Source organism: Carassius auratus, chromosome 20, assembly GCF_003368295.1.
Source record: "Carassius auratus strain Wakin chromosome 20, ASM336829v1, whole genome shotgun sequence".
In the NCBI taxonomy this organism is placed as follows: Eukaryota; Metazoa; Chordata; class Actinopteri; order Cypriniformes; family Cyprinidae; genus Carassius; species Carassius auratus.
In genome coordinates, this window is record NC_039262.1 from 4,398,803 (window position 1) to 4,422,447 (window position 23,645).

Genomic DNA, 23,645 nt, shown 5'->3' on the forward strand with positions numbered 1-23,645 from the left:
TCCACAAAAAACACATTGATTACTATGGTTATAAACTTTAGAGTTCACTCAAAAATGAACATTTGCTGCAAAGTTACCCTCAGGCCATCCAACATGAAAATGATTTTGTTTCTTCATGGGAACAGATTTGCATGAATGTAGCATTTGTCTGAAACACCTTACTGCTGGATTTGTTTCTTACAAACACAGCTTTTCACTTCATAAGACGTTAACTGATGAACTGGAGCGGTGTGGATTATTGTGATGTTTTTATCAGCTGTTTGGACTCTCATTCTGACGGCACCCATTCACTGCAGAAGATCTATTGCTGAGCAAGTGATAGAATGCTACATTTCTCCAAATCTGATGAAGAAACAAACTCATCTACATCTTGGATGGCCTGAGGGTAATTTTTGGTAAACTATTCCTTCATGTATGTGCAACAGGAGTGCACACTCGTACGTGTGTGTGTGTGTGTGTGTGAGAGAGAGAGAGAGAGATAGAGGCCAAGCATTCATATCTAAGAACTCAGAGCACGTTTCTTTATTTTACAGTTATATATGTAAATGATGGAATAAAGAATAAAGATTTACATTAACATGCTGTATGTTTTTAATCCAGATACAGAAGTCTATGATCCATAAAAAATGAAAAAAAGAAGTAATTTTCCCTACAGTGTGGAAAACTACAGACGTTCCCAGGGAAGGGTAGATTTTTCCCTTTGAAAGAAAAAAAGTGAAGCATTGGTCAGTGAGGAAAGAGCGTTTATACTTTATTTCCTGTGCACCATAGTCAAAGTGGACCAGCGAAACAGACTTCATAGTGTGTAACATCCAATAAACAAGCCAACAGTTGTTCAGGAGGATCCAGCAGCATTCAGTTCCTGTGTGAAGAAATCTGGTCACTGGATATCATCAATGAAAGAAAAAAAGATTCATCTGTACTCTGCGGGAATTTTTATAATTCTGCTGGCCAAAGCTCGACAGTCTTGTTTTAACCCCTCGTGTCTCTTAGGATGATCTCACACTAGACTCCACTTGACGTCAGTGTTTATTATTAATGCTTTCTTTCTTTTGCATTTTCTTTCACACTTTCCATATTTTATATCTTTCTTTTTCTCTTTCTTTCACACATTCTTTCAAACTTCTGCACTGTCTTTTGCATTTTCTTTCGCACTCTGTATTTTGTTTCTTTTGCACTTTATTTCTTTCTTTCATACTTTCTTTTGCAATTTCCACACTTACACTCTTTCTTTTGCACTTTCTGTATTTTGTTTTGTTTCTTTTGCTTGCTCGACCTCTCACTCTTGCATTTTCTGTAGTTTCTCTCTTTTTTGCACTTTCTATCACGTGCACTTTTTTCACACTCCTGCACTTTTTTTTGCATTTTCTTTCTTTCTTTTTTATTTCTTTCTTTCTTTCCTTCCTATCTTTTTTTAAAATTTAGAAATGCTAGAAATATTATTTTAAAAAATCTCAAACTAATACAAATGACAAAAACATTAAAACTAAACTTAAAGTGAAAATGAACTTATTCCAAATATGAATAAACAATTATATTTTAACTTCAAAAGGTCTTGTTTAATTCAGTGTAGTACTTTTCTATTTATTTGTAATTATATACAAAACTATTTCTTACTAGCAATTTCTAAGCTAAATAATATATATATTTCTTTAGTGCAAGTAGCCAAAAAAAAAAAAAAAAACAGCAGGTAACTTCCTCTGTAATTTTTACAAAAGATGACTAAGACATTAACTGGATTAAAACTTCAAAGTGAACTCTAGTCCCTTCTGAATAGGCCTGTGGAGTCCCAGCAAATCCTCACCCCATAATGTTTGGCAGGCTAATCAAACCTCCTCGCATGCTGAACTGTCCCATGTGCTGCAGGTGGGATGGTGTGAAACAGAACGATGATTTCACAATTGATCCAAGACGACATGCCCCTGATGTGCTAAACCAACACAAAGACATCAACAAGCACAAATGCAGACTTTCAGTTGCATGCATACTTCTGAACAAATCCACCTAATCCCTCCTCTGCTCAGGTATGCTTGCCTGTTCGCTTTAACACAAAGAGGAGTGGCTCATCTTTCACCAGTGTGTTGTCCTCTAATGCGAAGGGGATTTACCCTGTTGAGTGTTGATAGTGATCTGTCATTTATAACATGACGGGGAACAGCAAGTACTCTCTAACAGTATAACCTTCTTGAAATTGCTATTTCAATGTACAACAGTAAAAATGTACAAGTTTTCACAGTATCTCATGTTATTCAGAAAAATCAATTCACTGATTCATAAATTAAACAAAATAGATATATTGTCTATATTTTGTATTAATATTTATAATTAATAATGTAATATTAAAATTGAACATTAAAAATACTATAAAATAAAAATGTAGTAGTATTTTATCTTGCTTAATGATTATTATTAATATTTTAATGAAAAAACTCTACACATGAAAAAGTACATGAAACAATAATGTAGCAATATTTTATTAAATAAAACAGTTGGAAAGTGGCTTTCCCAGCGCTGTTAGCATCAGGCAGGTTTCATCTCCAGACGGCCAAAGTCTTAGCAGTTGTCAAAGCTTAATGTGTTTTATTGGCTAAAACTATTGCATGCATTGTGAGGAATTTACAGATGTTACTAAAATGACTTTCCCACAAAACACCTCAAGGGCCATAAATGTCTTTCTTACTCATTCAGCCCACTTTAGCCTTTTATATTTACAGTCAACTTTCCTGCACAAAATTCAAAGATGGAAAATAAAAATAAAAATCACAAAAATCTCAAATCAAATGTCCGTTTTATGTCTGATATTGCTCCTGAAAAACATACGGTAATACTAAGAACTGTTTGTAGTTTTGACATCTGAGCAACATCCGAGATAAAACTCACTGAACCCCATATTATCCGAAGTTGGATTTGGGATTTTCCTGGGCATCTCTACCTTCTGGTCAAAAAAAGGCATTCCATTGCACAATGCTTGGAATATGTGGTATAAAGAAACAAACTGCTTTGCAGGTGTACGATTACTCAACAAAGAATTCTGTGGATGATAGAAGACGCCGTGCAATGCTGCCATTTGTGCTGAAAGTGTAAAATTATAGATGGAAAAGTGCAAAAGTAATGTAGGAGTTTATTTTTATCATCACCTGTAGATGTCGGGGATTTCAGCATGACTTCAAATGTAATTTGCGTTGTTTTTTTTGTCGCAGAAAGTCGGAAATTCCAAATTGAATGGAATGCAGTTCAAGTCTCCTGAGCTTTAAAGGGGAAAAATAGAGCAAACTCAATATTTTCAGTTCACATTAGGGTTCAGTGATATGTAAAAAAATATCTTATTGATTATCGCCTTTAAAAATATCACGATTTCCGATAATATCGTCTATAAATCGTGTATAAATTAAACATAATCATATTGAATACATGGTTTAAAAAATCTGTAAAAAATATCGCACTGAAATGTGCGCTGAAGGAATTTGCATATTTTAATTATACCTGTCATGTTTGTAGTTTTTCATTATTATATAGTCTGTTTAAATAAATTTACAGAAACACACGTGGTCTTTTTTCTGTTTAACTTATATTAAACTGCAGATCAAATTAGAATAGGCCTATATTAATTAATATTTGCATATTATTACATATAAAACTAAATATAATTCATATTTTAATTTTAAAATCAATATAAACAATATAAAATATGAATATATTCTATTTTAAGTCATATTTATATTTACAATTTTAGTTAAATTCTATAACAAAACATCACAAAAATAAAATATAAAATATTACAAGTTTATTTATTATTTATATTTAATATTTGATTTAAAAATAAAAAAAATAATATAGTAGTAACAATTTATATTTTTTTTATATTTATAACCAAGAAAAGGAGAATGTTTAAAAGTTAAAAACATTAAATATTAAATCAAAATAAAACCAGCATAAAAACATAAAAAAAATCTGCATAAAAAAACAGTAGTAATATTTTTATATCATAGTAATGTTGATATTAATAAATATTTAAAATGAAAAATAGAAACATTAACATTTATGTAAAATAATGGATTTTAATAATATTCATTGATATATATAATTCATATTTTACAGTAAGAATTATAAATGTGAAAAATGTTATAAAAATGTATTTCCATGTAATTTTTATATAAAATAGGTAACTCAATAATTTTGCTTAATTAGCTAGCTTTTTCAAGTGTTTTTATTTAACATTCCTTGTACATTAATTTGTATTTTCCTAGTTCAATCCTCATATTTTTGTCTTTTTTGTAATTTGGCCATACAGTTGCTGATAAGTACATCCGCATTTTTTACATTTGCGGAGCAACCCAAGAGTAGTTTACTGTAAACACACACATGTATGATTCTGAATCTAGATCTGAAGCTGGGACAGACTCTCCACGTTGTTTACAAACGTGTCTACATAACCATCCCAGCGTTTACCACGCAGACGACCGTGGCTTAAGTGTAGAAAGTGACAGCGCAGTACATCAAGCTAATTAATGTCAGAGACACAGAGAGAGAGAGAGAGAGGCTTCATGTGGTCGCCACTGCTCTCCATATTTCACATTTATTCTCTCACATGTCAGTTGCTGTGCTAATTTAGATAAATTGCAGTGAGATTAATCAAAAACGTGTTCCTGATTTCTAACTCAGGAACCGCCTCTCATCTCAGAAACACTGATAGAGAAATCAGACAGTCTGAGATCAGAACATGGAGCTCATTTGAAAAAGACAAAGCATACATTTTTGGTGAGTCATTTATAGGGTTATATTAGAGGTTCCCCAATTAATTTGTACTATAAATCATGCTATTTAATTTTCAAAGTAGCTAAACTTGTGTTTTTCACCTGGCGGACGATTAAACAAGTGATAAATAACAGACTTACTTTTAAGGAGGCAAGCAGGGTTGGAAAAAATTATCAAAATCCTCCACAAATTCAAGATAAATGTGCAAAAATTGCCCGTAAACAAATCAATTAAATTATTTTGGCTATAGCGATTAAAATGAAACTCACTTACATGCAGATCTGCACACGCTCCTTCAGATTGCTTTACATCCGTAGTTTTTTGCAGCATTTCGACACAGTAACCAATCACACGTGTTTCTGTTGAGCTTATGAATGCAATGGCCAATCAGATGCGTCAGCACTAAAAACGCTGGTTGTGTGCATGCTCACAAATTCTCTCATCATAAACAACCAAGTGCAGAAATTATGTAAGAAACTCATTTCACAGCTTCAGTGATTATAACGGGAGTTTTTCAGTTGATAAGCCTTCCCAAAGCACAAAATGTTTTTACTATTAGTCGATATTAATAATCATTATTACAAATCTCAAGAGTAATAATTGACAAAAATTATTATTTTTTTCATACTATTTCAGCCCGACCCTATGGGGGTTTTAATTGAATTAAACAGTTTCTTGTTTAATGGTAAGTTATTCGGATTGATTGCATTGGTTTATTTGTTAAAGTATCTGACATTAAAGACAACACAGATACAATTAATAAGAATTGCCCTTACAAATGTAAAAATGCTCCAAAAATCAATTGCAGGTTGCAAATATTGCCCCTTAATAGAAATGTTTTTTCTGACACTGCCACCAAGACATATTTACAAACCAGAATTGACTTGAACCAGTCAGAACACTTTAACAAAACTCTAGAAAAGGTGAAGTTTTCTTGCTCTCCATGTTGTTTCAATGTTAGTAAAGCGATGTCTGCACATGAGCGTTTAAAGTGCCATAATTGCTCCTGCTATTGTGACATCATTCAACTAATGGGGAGCTTAAAGAATTAAGAACTATTTCTGGACATTTCCCACTCATGACTTCTTAAATGCTGGATTTTTATAACTCCTTCTGCAGCCTCAAGAAACTGTGTTTTATTGTAGCAGTTTACCAACAAGATTTTATGAGACTTCATGGAAAATGGCTCTTCCAAGAATGCCAAGTGATTCACGGTTGTGTAACGGCGTTCAGATACTTGACTACATACCAGCACTGGGTGATTTTTCACTGAGTGTCACTGGAGGTTTCATAATGTCTGTCTGTCTGTCTGTCTGTGCAACATTGACACGGTTTTTGAACAATGTTTTCTGTAGATCTACAGATAAAATACAGAAAAATATATTCATCACAATTGTTGATGTATCAATTTATACAATGCACATGGTTTCAAATCAGCTTTACAACAATAATAATGTTAATGTTGCAAAATGTATCAATTATTATACATTTTAGCTGGGAAGTGAATCTATGGAAGACATTGATTCAAAACAGTGTCAATGTTGCAAAGATTGATAGATAGATGGATAGATAGAAAGACTTCATAAACACGGTAAAGGAAGCATTAATCATTGATTTATGACTTTGTCTGCTTTTCGTTTCAGATGTGTTTTCAAGAGAGGACAGCTAATTCTGAAAAATGGTCAAAATCAAGCCAAACGCATGAATGTGAGCAGACGTCTGAGCTAATGTCTAGGATCGGGAGCCTTTTCTGTGGGGTAAGAAAAGGAAATTGTGCCCCCTACCGATCCAAACTGTGCTTTGTGATTCTGTTCTGAGCCAGAGGCTTCTCTCCATCAACATGAACGTGTGCCAGCACGCCACTCCTCAATCAGATGACCTTGGCAGCGGGACGCAGCCAACGAACTCGGAGCAAAAGAGCTATCCATCACGCCGCAGACAGACCGCCTGTCACTCGGTTATCATGCCTCTGAAAACTCAGACTGGTGTCTCAGGGAGCCATATGGTGAGGAGATCCAGTGTTTACTCCGAGAGGAGCTGTGATTCATGGCTAAGTGATGCGAGTTAACGTGTCTTGAATGAGACAGACCTCCTGTCCGGCGCTCGTCCTTGTCACTGAAGGTTTTTGTGAAGGTTTCAAGGTTCGTCTGAGAGAGCCAAACGTCCTCGGTGATCGTTTGAAGGTGCTCGAGGTGTCTGTCGGCTCTGTGCAAACGAGAGGGAAGTGAACACATTCCAAAGTGGTGAAACAAAGCTGTTTTCCCAACCACTGAAAGTGTTTACAGATGTGCCGTCAAATTTTACATCTCAAAAGTCATCTCGGCACTGAGCACTCTTTAATACATAACATTAAAAACACTGTTGCAAATCTGTCACCGGGCACAAACGGCTTTCCAAGAGAAGAAAACACACATGCACAAACACTAGCTTAACTCGATGAAATGTAAAGCTCTGTGACACAGCGATCTTCATTTGTGCCGTTTTCTTAGGCGCTGAGAGGGGGTGGAAAATAATCGTAGCACATGTCCTCAGACTCGCAGACTTGTGCATGGAGACCAGATGCTGCTCCAGAGGGACTGTGTCTGGGATCGGCCTGCTGGGAATCGGTTAGTCGATCCCATGCGCAAAGGTGATCCGAACACAACTGGACAGAGCTAAATACAGGTGTGAACTGAGCCAAACATGCTTTCGGATATAAACTCTCAAATGAAATGACATGCAGAATTGCAAGTGAGTAAGTGCACTGAGTAATTGAATCAACAGTTATAATGCATTATAACACTTATCTATTCATTGTTACATTTTTATTTTTTAAATTTTGCATCTATAGTATAAATGCTAATTCATCCTGGACAACTGCTTAAAATGACAGTTTATGGTTTAAAAAAAAAGTTAATTACTTGTATTTTTTTCATTATTATTTTTTATATTATATATTAGGGCTGGGTAAGTTAACGTTATTATCACGCATTAACACAGTTTTTATTATCATGAAAGTCCATTGTTCACTGGAGCAGAATTCACATACAGACAAATCATGGGTCACAGGAGGGATCGATGCTCCTGATCAAATTAAGGCTAAGCATCAGCATTCACAAACCACTGTCCACTCTTATTTTTAACAGAAAAGAATGCCTCAAGCTCGTAAACATGAATTCATAAATGGGAAATAGTAAGTTTACAATAGTACGTGAAGACAGCAGAGAAGCGCTCTCGCTCAACACAGTGGAGTGCATTGTTTTGTTAACTTTGTGGTTTATTATTTTGGGTTGTATGGGACGCGGTAATATATAGCTTTACACATCTATTGCTTCTGCTGCTCAGAAATATTCATGCAATCATTCAGCACGTATCAGAAGATCTGCACTCCGTCGTGGTTAGTTCTCACACTCACTGATCTATGTATAAGTCAACTGCGCTCTGGCCCACCTCTTCAGGGACTGCTGAATGGAGCGATCACACTAGTCAAACAAACCAGGCTTTGGGGGTTAAGATTGCCTAGTGTGAGCACACAATAATTATTTTCCTGCATCCCGCACACGTGAGTCTCTACCTGCAGATCAAGTGTTGTCCTGCATCACACTCTGCTTTGATAGATCCCATGATCGTGCAGGTCTCTAATAGGAAGATGCCTGTTATAATGTTGGGATCGAGGCTCTAGACTCTGAGCATAACTCGTTTTTCTCTAACACTATAAAATATTGTATTGTATAATGTTATACAATATTGTATTGTACAAGTATTGTATTTTTGTACATTATATATAATATATAGTTTAAACTATTTTTATTATTATTTCATTATTCAATTTATACATTTAATACAATTTTTGCATTTATTGCATATATTCATAGTATTATATTTTTATGCTTTAAATGCATTATAATTAGTATAATTGAGGTATAATGCATTATAACACTTATCTGTTCATTGTTACACCTTTTTTTATGCATTTATTATTTTTAATGCACCTTATAATGTATATCTTAAAAACACAGTTTTAATGCATTTTCTTATTAATCTGTTCATTATCTGTGAATTTAAAACATTACAAACCACCAATTTCTGATGTAACAAGGAATCTGCATATATTATAATGCATTTTAACTTTGGTTAAAAATCTTAATGAAAAGATATAATGCATTATAAAGTACAATGGCATTTAAAATGTCACAATGTAATTTGTGTGCAAAACTGCATATTTTTTTCATTTATCATGCATGAGTCTTAAGGACACATTAAACCAAAGAATACAAACGGGAAATATAGATGTGCTTGTATAACTACAGTACATTGTCTGAGCCTCAATAACAAGTCAGTTGTCTCAGAACCTAAATGCATTATTCTCATTGACTCTGAAGGCTAGGTAAATATTAGGCAAGGCAAAGTAAATATAAAATACCGGAAAGGTTTTGTATTTCATTGTGATTTTGCAATGTCTGGCACGAGTGAGTTGATTGGTGCCAGGTCAACTCAAGGTCCACTGCAACATAGTAGCCGAATATTGATGATGACAAAATCCAACATGGGAGGTTAATGATTGTTCAAGCAGCTGAAAGAGTGAATGCATGAACAGACTTTGAGTGACAGATACAGTAGGGAGCGAACAATACGCTCAGTAAAGAACAAGCGGTTGTGAAGTGCATGCTACACATGGAGTCTGTGTAGGATTTGATATTTAAATCAAAATTGATATACGGAAAACAAAAAACCGTCCGTGTGGATAGGGAGTGGAAATTATGCAGAGTAAGCCTTGATTAGTTTAATTGTATGTGCAGAAATGTGGATTATAATCAGGACTCTCAATGCTGAAACCCAAATGATTACATTACTGCGTCAGACAAATGCTTTAAATAGACTAACCTTGGCTTTAGAAGTAAAAATATTCTTTATGTCCTTCATGCATTTCATTTATCATGACAGTCAAGCGGTCTTCACACAGAAACGGTTCATGCTATCGTTGCACAGCATCTATTTTTCAGCCTCCCGCGACTTCAGTGCTGTACTTGACCCTTGTTCTTGTTCATGCTGCGCTCTGTCTTGCTGTTTTTATAGTTTGTGTATATTTATGTGGATTATTTTTCATGCAACATCTCAAGACAAACAGATTTCATGTTTCATGCAGACTCGACAAATGGTGTATGAGCGCCGAAAAAGAAGAGGAAGAGAGTTCAGCGAATGACCTTAAATGACTCCACATCCGTCAGGTAAAACAAACAGATGTCCTCTTCATTTTCTGGCACAATAGAAGCAAACATAAAAGCTGTTTCTATGTAGTTTAGATAACGGCTACTATATTTCAACTTTAGATTCTTGAATGTGTGAAGTTTCCTCATGAGATGTCTAAGGTATTCAGACATGAATCCTGATGAATAAATCCTGTTTTACTGATCATCAAGTGTCGAGATAACTAGTGTGCACAGGCTGCTTCTTGCTTTTAAATTCTGGATTTATACCAGGTTATAATGTCCTTCCCTATAATTATTTTATAAATTACTGCTGCCATGCATTACTAGAAAATAATACACTAAAGGTCAAAAGTTTGGTGTCGATAGGATTTTTTAGTTCAAAGAAGTCTCTTCTGCTTACCATGTCTGCATTTATTTGATTAAAAATAAATACAGTAATATTGTAACAATATTACAATTTAAAAAAAAACGTTTTAACCTAATTAAATTAGAAAGTTTTTTATTTAGTCATGTTTCGCACATTCAGTGCACATTTAGTGGATTGTGAAAAAGATGCACACAGAAGTGGTGCAACCTTTAAATGAATTCACTCCTTAAAACATTTAGTTTTTTTTCTTCAAGTCCATTCCACCACAGTCACAGCAACCAGATATTTATTTACTAGCAACTAGAAAAGTCGGACAGCATAGACTTTCCGTTCTACATGTTAACATTCACACCACACAGCTGACTTCTGTTTTCACTGACATCTTCGATTGCTTTCTTTCTCTTCAATTGCTTTCGTCTATTTGTTTGGAGTGTCCTGTGGAAATCCAAGACGTCAAGTGAAAACAACTTCTCAACATTAGTGATGGTATGCAACCTCATTTCAGACTCCATAGATTCATTTCACTTTCCAAAACAAAGCAGTAGATCGGTGCTTTTTGATTTCGTGAGGTTGTGCAATTAAAACACAGTGCTGCTTAATGGCTTGATTTTCTCAATCCGAGCTTTGATCAATACACTTAAGCCTGGGTTGGCTAAGGAGATGCAAGCATGCTTTTTCAATGAGATGTGTAAATAAAATGAGATTTTTGGAAGTTGATTAATCAATTATCGAAGTAGTTGCACCACTTCTGATTGGTTAGGCAGAGGAACTCTCTGGTGGAGAGCAGAAAGGTAGCGAACAAACACGAACGCAGGTGAATGGCTGCAGAGGAAAGTGTGATCTATTTCCAATTCAGCAGAAACTCAAAGACAGACTTCCCAGTTTACAAGCTGTTACAAACGGAAATGCATTCTACTTTTAAATGCATTCACTGAAACTGACTAGAAACAGACGGTTGATGAGGTTAATGCTTCGCAGGCAATGGTTAGGCAACAAACGGGATTTCAGATCTGATATTAGTGCTGTGGTTCCTTTATATTTCGATTGTGAAATTAAACTGCCATGTTTGCTTGGCAAGAGTGGCCCATCATTACGGTAACATATTGGTCAGTAATGAGACCCTCATTTTTACGATTCATTTATTTATTTAAGACATTTCAAGCAAAACCATTGTTTTTTCAGGCACTGGTCAATTTTGAGATTTGTGAGCCATTTCGCTTTCGTAACTTGACTTCTTTCAAAACAAGAAAACATCCAAAATACACAGTTAAATGACCATTTTATTACACTTTGCATCTGTAGATTTAAATTACAATACATATTTTTAAAAGCAGTTTATTTTTTAAATGATTTTATAGAACCTTTTTTTTTTCTTAAAAAGTGGTCAAAGTGTATTTTTTCCTGGCTGTTGACAGTATTTTTTTGATTTATGGAGTCATAAAAACAGAGATCCAAAATTCATAAAATAATCTGTCAACAAGATGAAGAAAGAATTTTGAACCTTTCTTCATCCAATGTTCAGATTTTAAATGTAGAAATGTAAGCAAATTAGTGCATATTCAGTTAGGTAATGCCCTGTTTGCATAAAAAACCTTTCTGAAACCTTGTAATAAAAATCAGTTGTCTTAATGTGCTGTTTTTAAGCACGTATGATATTTTTCAGTTAAACTAATACAAATTGTAAACAAAAATTCAGTGAATAAAGAATGAGTTGTATAGTGTTTGTAATGAACATGCTTTCAGTTTCTGATTCAAAATTCATGTTGCATTCCATTTTTGGGTAAAACAATGTCTACTTGGTGTAACTGTACCCTGGTCTGCAAGCCATTTATTTGTCTAATATAAAAACCCTTTAAATGGTTAAAAACTTCCCCAGGTCCTGTCTGGATTCCCCACGGCTATCCAATGACTTCTGCACTAGAACACAAAGCAGCAGTACATGGTGGGAATGAAGTGAGCGATGGTTTGTGGTAGTGCCTTACCCTGTAAATCAAGTCATTACTGCCACTGTGCACCAGTAAAAGTACTAAACCTTTGAAAACGGCACAGAGAGAAAGAAAAGGAACATCCTTAGTTTACAAGCAGACTCTAATACATGCTTAAAATTCTTCAGTTTGCAATCAAGATCGAGTCTTATAAACAAACACATAAAGTTTAATGCTTCCTGGGTAAATGTTAGCATGACTGCTGTGTGAGCTGACATCCCTGCTGATACAAGCCGTGTTTCCATGACCCATCATGCACTGCCCAGCAGCACACGCTGGGATTGATGCCTGGCCCAGATGCCAACGGATGTTACACAACTCAAGTGTGGCATTTAGCAATCAAGCATCATTGTGTCATATGAAGCTTTCAATACTTTTCTGTGGAAAAGAAGGAAGAATGTAACATTAACTAGACTAGGTAGAAGAATTAGACTAAAACAATTGTTCACCGAAATATTAACATTTGTTTGGATTTGGAGAAATGTAGCATTCCATCATTTGCTCACCAATGGATGCTCTGCAGTGAATGGGTGCCGTCAGAATCAGAGTCCAAACAGCTGATAAAAAGCATCACTATAATCCACAAGTAATCCACACTACTACAGTCCATCATTTAACATCTCGTGAAGTGAAAAGCTGTGTGTTTGTAAGAAACAAATCCATCAAGATTTGCTTAACTTCAAACTCTCGCTTCTGGTGAAAATACCATAGTCCATAATCCATAACGCTTCCTCCAAAATAAAAAAAATCCTACTCCTGTTGTCCTTCACATCAAAATTGACCAACACATTTGCTTAGAACTGTTTTGGACTGTTTTGACTTGTAAACATTTCTCTCCTGATTCAGATGAGTTTAGAGAGCATTAATATGGATAGAGGACTCGTATTTTGGTTAGAAATAACAGATAAAAACATCCTAACAATAGATTTATTTCTTACAAACAAGATTATTTACACTTCGTAAAATGTTAATTGATGAACTGGAGTGGTGTGGATTATTGTGATGTGTTTATCAGCTGTTTGGACTCTCATTCTGACGGCACCCATTCACTAAAGAGCATCCACTGGTGAACAAGTGATGGAATGCTAAATGCAAAATGTCCATACTACTAAATTTTGTAATTTCTGATTTATTTTAGGAAAAGGTCAGAATAATTTCTTCATCATCACTATTAAAAATAATTTTTGAGCTGTAAATTAAAAACAAAATTATTGGTGGATATCTTTCAGTTTTTCAGTAATGATTCACTTTTTTTATGCCATTTTTTATTTATTTTGTTTTATTTACTAGCCATTTCTTTGTGCAAATTAATTTATATAACAAATTTCAGTAGTGGTACAAAGAATCAGATTCAATCTGATTTTGATTGCATCCAATAAAAACAGTTCCACAAAACTCCTGCATGACCTCTGTTGACCCCGCATGTTTGCAGTGGAATAGCCTGTTATTTGGAGATGAATAATTATGCTGTTTCTGTTCTTATTTAGGATGCAGTGTTTGTGCACATGCTGTGTCTCACCCAGCTCGATCGTTCACATCTGTGGAGATGAAAGGCGAGGCAGAGAAACGCTTTCATATGCCAAAGGAAGCATTTCATTGCACGCTGTGCAAAAACAACAAGACTACATTTGTGTGTGTGCACCACACTCCATTATTTGAGCCACCCAGACAGAAAAAGAGCCAGTCAAGAAGACAAGGTTGCATCACCATCCACAGGCTAAATATATACATCATACGGTCATTCCCAGTTACTAAAGTTTGGATCAGTACCATTTTGTTTGTTTTTTTTTTTATTAATTTTCTATTCAGCAAGGGTCCATTAAATTGATCAAACATGACATCAAAGACATTTATAATGTTACAAAAGATTTCAAATGATGTTGTTCTTTTGAACTTTTTGTTCATCAAAGAATGCTGTAAAAATTGATAATAATGAGAAACGTTTCTTGAGCAGCAAATTAGAGAAGACTGGGGTAATGATGCTGAAAAATTCTGCTCTGCATCACAGGTATAAATAACATTTTACAAGATACTCAAATAGAAAACACTTATTTTATAATAATATTTCAGAATACTAGTTTTTGCTGTATTTTTGATCAAATAAATGCAGCCTCAGTGAGGAGAATAGACTTATTTCAGAAACATTAAAAAAGTATTTTATGCAATTATTCCAAACTTCTGAATGGTAGGGTATATCTAAATATATTAAATAAAATATTAAACTGTTATTTCATTATTGGCACATTTTTAGTAACTTCATGTAATGCATCGAGTTATAGGTTTTCTTGTGTCATCAATCTCTCGTTATATTTAGAATAACATTATTTATCTTACTGTATTACTTTATTTTCTGTCATATTTTGCTTTTCCAATTTCACCCAATGACACTATTTTTGATGGTTAAACCAAGTCGTAGATGTTTTGTTGACAAGCATGGCACTGTTCATCTGCTGGTAGATGTTGGAGCAGCCATGGATGGCCATTCAGCACAAACACAAAGATATACTTCTCAAGTAATGTAAGTGGGTCATCAAGCATTTTGACTGTTGTATAAAATATTATGTTCCATCAGTCAAACTCTGCCTGCAGTGTAATAAGAGATGGAAACTTTGCTCAAAATCCAGTGTCTAGTGTATGAAGAGAGACTGAGCACTAGAAACAGAAGTTATTGATGTATTTATTTTGTAACCAGAGATCTGACTGTGGTCTTCTGTGTGCTAACGTCCTGGGGTTGCTTTGGAGGAGCAGCGTTTGCCAGAGGACACACCTAACCATTTCTTCAGCTTGAGTCAGCATCTGACCAAAGTGCAAAGCGTTTCTGTCAGAAGATAACAAAAGATCACAGTCGATGGTCTTTAAGAGAGCTCCAAATGCATCATCATGGCATGTTTGTGCTTCTGTTGTCTGTTGAAATGGTGCATCCAGGTCAAGTGAATGCGCTCATGCTGATTCTTGGAAATCACACTGAACTCTGAGTTAATGTGTTACAAGCCAACTAAAACAGAATGAACAAATATAAGACACTGATTATACTAACATCTTTTATTTTATTTATTATGACATTGATATAAAGATTTGGCAGACAGTTTATTTATTTATTTATTTATATACTTTTGAAGTATTTTTTATTTTAAATTTTGATGTCAATTTTTTTTTAAAGCCATATGAATATTAGGTGGATGTTTTGGGGTTCAGCATGGCAATCTTTTTTATTTCTATACACTTATTGTTTATTTATTGTTCATGTGAGAATTTGTATTTTTAATATTTTCTTAATAAAGCCATCTGAAAATATGTGCTTAGATGGCACACTTTCTGTACATTTCTATACTTTTTATTTTCAAATGTTTGTCAGTTTGTTTTTATATAGCTATCTGAAAATGTAGACATTTTATGGTTCTCTTTGGCAAGCTGTTTATTTCTGTACTCAAGTTTGATGGCAATGTTTATTTTTAGAAAGATATCTGAAACATGGGGGATGTTTTGTGATTCTGCATAACAAACAAGTTTTTATTTCTAAATATTAATGGTTTATTTATTTATATATTATTATTGTTATTTTAATTTTGATGTCAATATGAATTTATAAAGTTTTCAGAAAATGTGTTGGATATTTTGTGGTTCTGGATGTCAAACGGTTTTATTTCTATACATTTCCAAATTTTACATTTTGATGTCAGTATTTATTTTTATAAAGCTATCTGTGAATGTGGTGAACGGTGTTTTTATTTCTGTAAATTTCTTTTTAAAATTTTCATGTCAATGTTTACTTTTAAAAAGCGATCTGGAAACATATGGTGGACATGTTGTGGAGCTGTACAACAAAATTAAAATCCGTTTTGACAGCTGTGTTACTTGTTGTGACAAAACTGTGCTTAGTTTATATAAATATGCGTAATCAGTCAAGAAAAACAATGCTGAAATATTAAAGCTAAAGCCCAGATAGGGTTTAAATGCATCTGTGATCTTTCATGTAAAAAGTCCAAATCTATACACGCCTCAATTGAGATCTGACGCATATCTGGACCATACAGCAGCTGTAGACAAACACGTACGTGTACTCGATAATGAAGAGTGTTCATGCCTTCTGGACTGTTACCAAGAAAAGATTTAATAAACATGGTAACAACACATCCTTAAAGAGCATCGAATTCAGATTTCACTTCCTTGTCTTGACCAACATCTTTCATCTTCTGCCAAATTCGTGCACAGAAATGTTCACTTTAACCATGGCATGCAATGCATGCCTCAATTTTTAGTTGTTCTAAGACAGGACGTACCATACATAGACTTGCTTAAAATACAGGAAGACTTTGGATGTGGAAACAAAGTAAAGGGGACTGAAACCAAACGGTTTGTTAAGTGGACTCCCAATAACGTCTGAAAATAACTAAAGTTAAAAGAAGTGCTGTCACATGGGTGTTTATTGTGCATTTCTTAAGCCACGTTTGCAGTAGTTAGAGGACTGAACTTTATTTCCGTGCCAAACTTAAATTGGCTTTAATCACGAGCGCTGCACAAACGCCTCTATGAAACATCATGAGATGACTTTGAAGGTTCAGAAAAGAATATTGCCAATCACGACTGCACTGTTTGACTGGCAAGCATCAAATCTGTAAAAAGCAGTTTGCATCATATTTATATAGTATGATATATAGTATTTATATAGTATGGCTTATATTGTATAATATATTAAAAATTATGGAGCTCATACTCAAAAGAAAAAATAATTTATTTAAAGGCCCAAACTGAGTAAAATTGGTGCAGATGCTGATATTTATATGGCCAAAAGTAAGATGAAATTCAGATGCTCGTTATGTAAATCAGTAAGATCTTAGATTGCATGAAACAGATCTATATAACAGACTACTTTAAAATAAAATAGACTCATTGTTTTGAGGGAAAATGGTTAAATATTATTTACCTTTTCACAAAAAACTAAAATAAAAAAACATGCATTAAAAAGCATGCATAACATATATTATGGTAGAAAAAATACTTTCTCATGGAAGCCCATTTCCACCACTAAATAAAAAATAAAAAAATTGTGACTTTTTATCCTGCAATTCTGACATGTTTCTCAAAATTGCAAGATATAAGCCTGTAATTGCATGTTATATATAATTGTGTGATCTAAAGTTGCAATGGTAACACTTTATTTTAGGGTCTCTTAACTAGTTGCTTATTAGTATGCATATTACTAGAATATTAGCCATTTATTAGTACTAATTAAACACATATTAATGCCTTATTCTACATCGCTAGTCCTACCCAATACCTAAACTTAACAACGACCTAACAATAACTATTAATAAGCAGCAAATTAGGAATTTATTGAGGCAAGTATCATTTTCATAGTGAATAAGTGTTCCCTGTTACAAAATTGTTAATGTTGCAATTGCATGAAGATGATTCAGAATTGCAAGAAAAAGTCTGAATTGTTAGTATTAAGCCAGTTCATGTCCCACAATTCAGTCTTTATAACTCACAATCGCAAGAGAAAAAGTTGAAATTGAGAGTTTGTCATGCAGTTCTAAGGAAAAAAGTCCAAATTGTGAGAAAAAAGAACTGTGAGATAAAAAGTCATTAGTTATTTTTTATTCATTTATCTATTACTAGATATATTTTTTTTATTCAGTGGCAGATGGGCTTCCATACGATTATAAAAACACTGAGATACTTTATCTTAACACACACACACACCATAAGTCCCTAACATCCAATCTACTCTTTAAGAAAAAGGCATTGTAATCAATGACGCTGCAATGGTGCCAAAGTAGACATGTGTAAAGCAACAATTTAAATGATGCATTTAATGTTGCATGCTCTAATTTGAAACATATTCTCTAAACAAGAGCGGTGACATGACAGATCCATTTTTATCAAGTTAAATGGGCCTTTTAGTAAAAACGGCGTGTGAATCTGTGAAACAGCAGGATTATGTATGCTGTTTTAATGTCTTACTTCCTTAACGTGTGAACGTTTGACTTCTGAGCACATACAGTAACACAGAACTGCATGTTATAATCTGCGTCATTTTCACGTCCAAGAATTCTGATGCAAGAAAATAAATCAGTAATTTAGCCATTTAATACTATGTGAACTAGTAAACACAGCAAAAGGCCAAAGCCAGCTTAAGAGCAACAGTGGCATTTGCAGTATTGAAGTGTGTGTATGTGTGTGTCTGTATCTTTCACGCTCCATAACTCATAAAACCATACATCTGCTGCATAAATTTTAATGAGTACATGGCTTGAAATACACCGATTATCATGTTTTATTTCCTGGCTGAGGGATATTTGTGGAGAATGCATGGTTTTGCCTTTAAGCTACTGGCACATGTTTGCAACAATTGAAAAAAAAAAAAGATCTGGGTAGTTTCCCAAGATTTCACACATGTTAGAAGAAAACTCTAAAATATCTTAATATCATAGAAGTTATAGCCTGTTTCACGATGCAAACACTTTTTATTTTGGTGCCCATTTTGACAGGTTGATTTCACTACCATAAAGATTGTAATAACTCTTAATTGAGCTTCCTAATCATTCCTTACAATTGGCAATTGCTTCCCAATCACTTGATCAAACCACTTAATTTGCTTTATCAAGTCATACATAAATACCCTCTGGGCAAAATTTGCATAAAAAGTAATTTTAAACAAAAGATGTTTCATTGAACAACCTTAAATCTAAGTTATGGTGTCTGATAACAGTTAGCTAGCAAAAGTGCATGGTTGCATGCTGAACATTTCACTAATTACTGTGCATATATGGGATAAACAAGTCAGACGAGATTGAACACAAGTGACATTGACAGAAAACACAGACAGAAAGATACCCTGTAGTCCACCATAACCTAAGCACAAGTTCCACTCTTCAAATTCTATAACTCTGTACTAAAATAACATTGACTGTGAAAGTCGTCTAGTACTCTTCAGGTGACTTTGCCTTTGACATATTATTTGCAGTGACAAAGTGACCAGAGGTCAGTAAGAAATTGCAACAAAGCAGCAGAGTTTATCTGAAGCTTATGCAACCTGCATTGCTGTATTCAGTATAGTAGGAACAAACCCAGCAGCACAGGCACAAGGAATGCCCCTTTCTACTCTAAAACAGCAAGAAATATTGCCACTGTTAAGGAGACCGACAATCAGGATCTGTGTTCTGGCCTGATTACAGTGCTCTGATAATCCACCTCAAAGTGCTCAGCGTCAGAACACGGCCAGCTGTGAGGCTTCGTCTGATGAATTACAGGGAGTTAACTCTCTTAAGTAAATGTAAATCTTTCTACCCTCCCTACAAAAATCCCTTCAAGCGATTTCATATAATAGCAGTGATTGAATTTGCATCTGGTGGGCGAGATGCATCATTTTTGACCCGGACCAATTCATTTATCACACCACTGGCAGACTGCTGAAACAACGCAGTGCAAAAGTTATACGCTGCCCCTTTAAATTTCAAGGCCTACTAATGGATTGTTTTCGCATATGCAAAATAAGAAAAATTACAAACGATAAATAACCTACAAAACCTACTGTACTGCATGCCAAAAGTTTGCATGGCATTCAATCCAGCTAGTGCCGAAGGTCTTCTCATAAAGGTTCAGTGACGTTTAGATGTGGTGAGTGATTGAAGGCGTTTCTGCTACAGCTCTTGAACATCATATGGGAATAGTGTTCATAATGTAGGATGCAGCTGGTCTTATAAAAATGACCTCATATTCATTTGAGGCCATTACACAAGCGTACACAGCAATCATTGGACATAATGAGAGCTATAAGGTCTCTGCCCATAACAGTACTGAGCTCTCACCGTGTTTAACAGTTGGCAACACGCGTTACGGGCTGAACGCATCCTTTTGTTTTCTCCTGAAATCAGGAAACATTTAAAAAGTTCCTTTGTAAATCGCTGAGGATTTTGTGTTCATTACTCAAGGTTGTCAGTTTTGAGGGAGATCCCAATGTGATTAACAAGTAAAACATTTGAATTGTGTTCAATAAGACTAGGGATGTTTACTAAGAATCGAAAAGATTATTGTGATTATTAATGCAGATGCATTGCATTGCCCACTGTCCTGTTAAACAAACTTGAACGAATGGTTCACCCAAAAATGCAAATTTGCCAAAAATGTACTCACTCTCAGGCCAACCAAGATGCAGATGAGTTTGTTTCTTCATCAGATTTGGAAAATGTAGCATTCCATAGCATTTATGCATTAATGATGGATTTGTTTCTTACATGCACACAGATTTTGGCTTCATAAGATGTTAATTGATGGACAAGAGTGATGTGGATTACTTGTGAATTATTGTGATGTATTTATCAGCTGTTTGGACTCTCATTCTGACGGCACCCATTCACTGCAGAGGATCCATTGCTGAGCAAGTGATGCAATGCTACATTTCTCCAAACTCATCTGTTGAGCAATTTATTTTTTATTTTTGGGTGAAGCTTTCCTATAACTTACCTTGTTTCACAACTTTAAACTGTTCTGCCATGTCAGTAGCTGAACTGAAAGACAAAAATGTAGTTACTTTGAAAACTCACAAATCATTTGTAGTTGTCAGGTCTATTAGATAGATTTTGTTTGCAGATAAGTATTTAAGTTTATCTGAATGTAACTTACTTTAGCTTGCTGTTTTAGTTATTTTTACCCTCAGTGTAGCAGCTTGAGTTTGGAAATGCAAAATCACAGCAATTGAACAATCAGTTCTGAGATGGTGTGCCAGTAACAAAATCCCAGGATAAACCTCAGTTGTCAAGCTGTTGATACAGTTTCTCCAGTCAAACATTAGACAAGCTTTCATGATTTAACTTATCCCAGACTAACTTCAGGTTTTAGTGCTACATATGTTTTCAGTTGTCCTGTTTATGTTGCATGTTTTTTTTTTGTTTTTTTTTTGCACTTATGCAATGCTTTATGCAGCTCTATTACAATGAAAAATTATAGTTTTAGGAAACCAGTAATGCTCATGGGGCACTCATATTCTTCCTTGAAGGTTTTGGGCATAAAAATCCATTACCTCACATTACGTATGTAAATAAAGTTTATTCAGAACACCACAGATGACGTATTGTCAACGATTCTGCAATCGACAATAATACTCCAATAAACGGAGACTGTAAAATTCTTTAAGATCAATATACACACCCTATTGTCTCTGTGGTGCAATAAATCTTTTGCATCAGCCATAAAAGATCATATGCAAGCAACTTCATGTTGATGCTCTTGTAATGGTATAGGGACTCACTACATTTCTGGTAATTATAAGATTGTGCGGTTGATTAAATGGCTGATTAATTTAACTACAGATTTTGTAAAAAGTTAAATGCACTTCAAAACAAGCAATACCACAGTAGATCTGCAAAACTGCTCAGTAAATGTGGGAGGTCCGGCGTCACAGCGCAGAAATTTTCTGCATTCATGTCAATTGTGATTTTATGGCTCCTTCCATGATGTTTGCCTTCATTCCCACCTCGTTCTGTTCTCTGATGTAAAGCTTCTTGGAAAATGCAATTTTACTGCGTCAATGTGATTTTATGTTGCTCTTTTGTATCCATTAACAACAGCAAGGTGTGGAAAAAGACAGACTTGTTAAAACGGGTGTTTCATTTTTAGAATTTGATTTGGGATCAAGGTTCCACTTCAGAACTCTGACATTCATTTTGTTGCTATATACAACAGGAAAGTCCAAAAACATTTAAAAATCAAACCGATTTCTAAAATAACAATGGCTTGCAGTTACATTTCTAAAGTTTGAGGTTAAGGTCTCTTATAGTCAGCAAGGCTGCATTTATTAGATCAAAAATACAATACAAAAGAGCAATATTGTGAAATATTTGTAACAAATATAAATAAAATCTATTCTATTTAGGTTTTAAAATGTAATTTATCCCTGTGATCAAAGCTGAATTTTCAGCATCATTCCTCCAGTCTTCAGTGTCACATGATCTTCAGAAATCATTCTATTATGCTGATTTACTGCTCAAGAAACATTTCTGATTATTATCAATGTCGAAAACAGTTGTGCCGCCTCATTCTTTTGTGGAAACCTTGAAAGGTTTTTTTTTTTTTTTCAGGATTTCTTGAAAGTTAAAAAGAAAAAAAGTTACTTTTGAAAGTATTAACATTTTCTAAAAAGCGGACACCCTACTAATGTTTCAGAAAAATGTTCCATAAACGGTGCATCTGTGCAAACATTTTAAAAGCATTATTAAGGGCCAGAGAACTTTGCATGAACATTCTATTAAAGTAGCTTTTAGAATGAATGTCTGTTAACTTTGAGAACCTTGCCATAGTTCTAAGAACATTCCCTTTTAGCTGGGAAGCCATATTCATATGATAAAAATATCAGTAAGGTGAGTCCACAAGCCAGTGAGCTGCGCAGAACAATGCATTTTAACCACAACCGCTCTACATCAGAAACAGACTGAGAAACAGCCAGTGGCTAGATCTCCGTAATGAGTGTTTATAAAGCTTTCAGCTCTTCAAGCGTGTCAGGCACAGCGGGCGTTTCTGGGGGTGGAAAGAAACCCTGAACTCCTATAGAGTCACCGTGGCACTTCGGTTCTTCAAGGTCAGCCAGTCAGACAGATCTGAGCAAGCGTTTGTTATGTCTAGAAGATGACAGCTGAGCCGCAGATATTCTCTACCTGTCAGAGAGTGATGCATTCGGCAGACAGCCAATGATGTAAGCCTTGAGAGCTACTACTAGAAAGCTACGGAAAATATCACTCCATACACCAAAAAGAAAATATTGAACAAACAGATATGCACAAGGGAATCCAAGCTAACCGCACGGACTATATTTCAAGAGATGCTCAAATGTGAGTTGTACAATCAAATACAATTAACCAGAAACTAATGCACTCATATATCACACCCACAAGGAGGGTCATTTATTTTGCTCCAAAGGGAATTGAGAAATTAATGATGGTTTTCAAACACTTCCCCCAGCTTTCCTCTATTGGCTGTGATGTTTCTACAGGTTTCTCTGAAGTCAACTGGAGGTGAAGACTAGCCTGCGTGTACATTTTTGATATGAAACAATATGAAAAGCTGATAAAACACTACACCATCTCCATGTAATCCAAAGGGTATAATGCTGTATGTATCTGTAGGATATAGGATGATCAGGAGACAAATCAAATAAGAGGTTTATTTTTACATAAAATAATTTTTGGGTTGAAATTATTTTATTATGTCAGAATTAAGAAACATGACTGAAATAGTAGTAGTAAACTGTTGAATGATTTTGAAAGCAAAGTGTCATGAATGGTCAGTCAGAAATAATGCAATAATGGAATAAATATATCCAACTATGAAAGTTGCATTGATATCCAAAAATTC

At 34.6% G+C, this 23,645-nt stretch overlaps 1 long non-coding RNA gene across 1 annotated transcript in view; it reads right to left on the reverse strand.

The window, feature by feature from the left end:
* Positions 1 to 626: 626 nt before the first annotated feature.
* The window catches only part of LOC113120615 (uncharacterized), a 48,881-nt gene continuing 25,862 nt past the window's right edge, over positions 627 to 23,645 (reverse strand). Inside the window, exons 2-3 of the long non-coding RNA XR_003294640.1 lie at positions 1,805 to 1,930; positions 627 to 862 (exon numbers count right to left, since the gene is read on the reverse strand). This is a non-coding gene — a long non-coding RNA (uncharacterized LOC113120615). The remainder of the gene's footprint in view (positions 863 to 1,804; positions 1,931 to 23,645) is intronic.